General features: G+C 38.1%; 1 long non-coding RNA gene across 1 annotated transcript; it reads left to right on the plus strand.

The window, feature by feature from the left end:
• The first annotated feature begins 2096 nt into the window (after positions 1-2096).
• Positions 2097-4151, plus strand: LOC125141528. The gene is made up of 2 exons (XR_007140934.1): positions 2097-2756; positions 3725-4151. It is a non-coding gene; the product is annotated as an uncharacterized LOC125141528 (long non-coding RNA).
• Positions 4152-5000: the final 849 nt, after the last annotated feature.

Consider the following 5000-nt stretch of genomic DNA (forward strand, 5'->3'; position numbering starts at 1 on the left):
GCTACAGAAATCAACCAGTACATTTTTACTAGACATTATTTTACACGCCGATCAGTAACCAGGTTAATGGACATGTTTTATACCAACCGTTATTTCTAATACATTATTCATTAGAGAAAATCTCTAGCTTGGATTTTGAGCTCTGAACACAGTAATCAAATAGACATGGTGCTGATTGATGTTTCCTTTAAATGTTAAATATTCATGAGCGTGCATGGCTGCAGGCAGAACCTGTTTCCTATTAAACATGTTAGTAACCCCTTTCCCCTTTTATCCGTCCATCCATCCATCTCTCCGTTCATCTCGCCTGACTCCCATGTGCTCCACCTCAACCCAGGCGAGGAGGGAGAGGCTTTACGTCTTTCTGTGACGGCTTGATTGCTGAGGAAGCTGTCAATATCAGAGGAAATGGATGCTTATTGAAGGTTTGCAGGATTTTAGAGGAGCTAACCGAGCACCTTCTCAAGCTGAAAAGGGCAAACTGAGAATAAATCATTACATGGATAAGAAAATGGTAACTGTACCTTACACGTACACAAAAGTGTAGCACAGCAAACATTGTGCTGATTTTTCAGAAGGTAAAACGTCAATTCCAAAGAACTCTAACAATTCCTCAGACCAGTTTATACTGAAGGTCTAATGCTTCAAACATGGCCAAAGGGGACTCTGGGCCACGTGACGGTTTTGGAGTGTAGGTTTAGCCACAATCTACACAAATAACTCCTGGTTTTAATTAACTGGATATTCACTCTTAACTAAACTAAATTCATTTAGCAAGCTAGCGGTTTTGCAGCAATGTTTTTAAAATCTGAGTGCAGCTCAGAAACAATTCACAGGTTTGTATTAAACAGTTCGATTTCTGGGAGCAAAGATGAAGATAATTTATCAGGTTACGTTTCCTAATTCCCCAAATCAGCTCACAGCATGCTAGCAAACAAATTCTGCTAGCAAACAAATTCTGCTAGCAAACAAATTCTGCTAGCAAACAAATTCTGCTAGCAAACAAATTCATTTCAAGTAAAATCACACAGAGGACACACCAAGACATGTCTTAGGACAGAATTACAGCAGTGTTTGGGTTCAAATGTATAAAGTCTTCAAGTGAGAGATGGTTGAGGATAAATTCACAAAACGTTTTTAGCTATATTACCGACTGTGTAGACTTTAAAGTGATTAAAGGAAGCATAGGCTGGAGAAATTGAGCTGGTCAAATAGGGCTAAATTAGCCTAGCATTTTCTATTATTTCTAATATAATGAAAACAAACGTAGCATGAATTTACACACTGAACTAATCTCAGCTCTATCCATTTTATTAAAAGCTGTCACACTCTGGATTTTCTAGAAGGACAGAAAAGAATAAAAAACAGCAGTAACTGCAGAATAAATCTTGTTAAAAAGATGAAAAACAGAAGGTGGAGAGAGAGAAAAAAGAGATCCAGGAAACGTGAAGAGAAAGAAGGAAATGGAAGGAGCGTTATTCAGTTGTGGCTTTAAGTTTCTAGAAAAAGATGGATTGCAAAAATCAGCAGAAATCCTCAGTCAGGTTTCTGTGTAAATCCCCTGAAGTGGTTTAGTTACTAAAATGTTTGCATTTCATATTAGCTTTGTACCTGTTATTGCTTCCTGGTCCTGATTTGATGCTAACTCATTATGCTAATCATGGGGTTAACGGAGCAGAACCGGGTCACCCATCTGCTCCTCACACAGTACCAGGTTTATTAGCTCCTTCACACACAGCAAATACCGTGATTAGCATCTCACCGCTAAACATCAAGCCACTTTAATGTACAATCAGATTAAGCTGGATACTGGACAGACAAACCGTTACAACCTTAGAGTTTTGTGAGTGTGAACAAGTCAAATAAGCTCCAAAGTGAATACTGTTTTTTTTTCACTTGATGATCATTTTTCTACACACACGTGAGAAATTACGTCTTTCTACACAACTAAGAATCGATGATATAATTATCACTTTGTTAAACCACATTCTCTTCATTCCAATTCTCATGGTGTTTGTACTACAGATGATCTACACAAATCACAGTGAGTGGAAGTCTGTGGAGAAATCAGATGAGTTGCTGATGACGTATTCCATTCAAACTCTTCTGACCAATCAGATCCCAGGATTAAGCAGCACTGTGGTGTTATATAGAGAGACGTTTATTCTGGGTTTTCTGGCTGATGCACTGAAATCTGTCCTCAGATGCCATTGATTCAGTTTTGACTTAAAGAGGTTAACGAGCTGGAATAACTTTACGTTATTAGGAAAATGTGGGAGATAAGCAGGAAATGGGAGCTGATTGGCGTTAAGAATTTAAATCCGTTTTAATAGCTTAAAAAATAGATTGTACCCCAAATCACTGGAGGATGTTTTGAAATAGATTTAGATAATTCAGTCTCCGGAGACACTTTAAAGTTTCAACTCAGGCCCATCATTTACCTTTGACCTTTGACCCCTGGAGTGCTTCAAATGGAGATCATCAATTTGGACTGAAAATCGCCCCCAGGCTCGACCGACTGAACTCATCATCTTTACTAACATGAAACTCTTCGTATTTATTTAAATACAAACATTGGGCTTTCAGTGTTTCCTGAATGACACTGAGAACAAATTCCCACATTTATATTAAATTAAAACAATTTCTACAAACTTTATTACTGAACAGAAACCTAACAGTGGCTTTAAGCTTTAGCTCCATCTGCAGAGGAACAGAAATCAGACTGGATCACAAGTCACAAAACATCTCACATCCAGGTGATGTTTCTTCCCATAATGCTTCTCTTTTTCAGGTTTGATCTGCTGTTAATTCTTTTCTACAGAATCTCATGTGGTGACTTTATTAACATTTTGTTTAATAATATAAAAAAATCCCGAACTAGCTAATTTTTAAAATTTACCTACCGACTGCAGACAACTGAGGAAGCTAGTTTACAAAACAACGGCTAATTTAATAAGCTAATCTACACAACAACACAAGCTATAACTTATAAAAAGTATTTACAGAACTAAACTAGCTAGCTATTTTAAGGCTGGTATGTACATTAACAGCTAGCTAAAGTGACTAGCTAACAGCTAGCTAATGTGACTACCTAACAGCTAGCTAATGTGACTAGCTAACAGCTAGCTAATGTGACTAGCTAACAGCTAGCTAATGTGACTAGCTAAATGACTAAATGAAACCAGTTCTTTACATCAACAATCTAAACTGCGAAAGCAAACTTACCTCCACGTACGGATAAAGATCTAACACTCATGTTTGTGTCCCGTGTGTCATCAGATGTTTACAGACGTGTTGGAGATGAAGCTGACGATTATTTATAGAAAAGCTGATGATGTTCTACATGAATCTAAAGTAATCCTGTAAAACTCGAGCTGCAGTTCTCATGACCAGTTTCATTTATTAACAATTTTATTTTTTCTAAAATAAAAACCAGACCACATCCACAACGAACTCTAGATAATCAATATAAAGTAAGAGTTTACATCATCAGGAACAAGCGCAGGTCTCTCGTAACCACACACTTCCCTTCAGTGAAGAGAACATTCACTCCCAATGCTGCTTTCGCTAAAAACCGCGTGGAAATTCTGTTTTAAACCACACAGAGGATTTAGCTTTAACGCTAATGTTTATCTAACAGGAGCTCTCAGTGTCTCAGTGCTGAATGATGAATGTTTTAATGTGCACGTTTTTCACTTCTCCTGCATGTCGGTTCATACGAAAGCTTCTTATGAGAGCGTCTGATCCCGAAGGTTCTCCTGAACATAGACATGAACTGGAGCTCAGCCAAGCCAGAGGAGATAAGTCTGCATGGATCCTGGTCTCGATTAGAAGCAGCCTTTCTACTAGTCGCTAAGCTTAACAAGAAGCACGCCGAGCCTCTGGGCATCCACACGTCTGATCAACATCAGAAAAGAAGGAAAGAAAAGAGACTTCATCAGTAGCTGAAAGAGTAAAAGGTTCCTTTTAAAGACAACATCAAAAGTGGACTTTATCGTTTTTCTCACTAAACTCACTTTGCATACGTGTAAAATCCAACATCTGCTGATCAGACAGGAGACTTTTATTAAAGTAAAGGATTTATTTTAAACAGCTTGCCAAGTTAATGTTAAGTTTAGCATTGAGTTCAATCTGCTGACCGAAGCATGAGCGCGCAGGAGCTGAGCGATAACTCGTCTGTGCTTTAGCATCTCCAACAGATCCATAAATCTCAGTTTTAGAAAAGAAAATGAAGTTACAAACGTTAGCATTCTTTATTCTGTTGACTAGAAAATGTGCTATTCATTTTATTAGCGTAGGCAAATGATACGACTTTAATGATCAGCTTTTTAATGGATATTTTTACCAGATTATTTCAGATTATTATATTATTTATTTGGTGAATAGTTTTATACATTATGTTATATATTATATATATATTATGCTAATTAGCATAGAAAAGCTCAACAAAAAAGGCACAGTAACATTTTGTAATCATTTATCATTTGGAATAAAAATCATTTCAGCTAAAACAAACATTAAGTTCATTATTTTCTTTTTCCCTTCATCAAAAAGCTGAATCCTGAATCCGTATTAGCAGCTAATAAACACACACATCAATAATAATAATAATAATAATAATAATAATAATAATAATAATAATAATAATAATTTAGGGGTCATGGTGGCTTAGTAGTTAGCACGCTCGCCTCACACCACCAGGGTTGGGGGTTCGATTCCCACCTCCACCTTGTGTGTGTGGAGTTTGCATGTTCTCCCCGTGCCTCGGGGGTTTCCTCCGGGTACTCCGGTTTCCTCCCCCGGTCCAAAGACATGCATGGTAGGCTGATTGGCATCTCTGGAAAATTGTCCGTAGTGTGTGTGTGTGTGAGTGAATGAGTGTGTGTGTGTGCCCTGTGATGGGTTGGCACTCCGTCCAGGGTGTATCCTGCCTCGATGCCCGATGACGCCTGAGATAGGCACAGGCTCCCCGTGACCCGAGAAGATCGGATAAGCGGTAG

This window comes from Tachysurus fulvidraco, chromosome 6, assembly GCF_022655615.1.
Source record: "Tachysurus fulvidraco isolate hzauxx_2018 chromosome 6, HZAU_PFXX_2.0, whole genome shotgun sequence".
Lineage (NCBI taxonomy): Eukaryota > Metazoa > Chordata > Actinopteri > Siluriformes > Bagridae > Tachysurus > Tachysurus fulvidraco.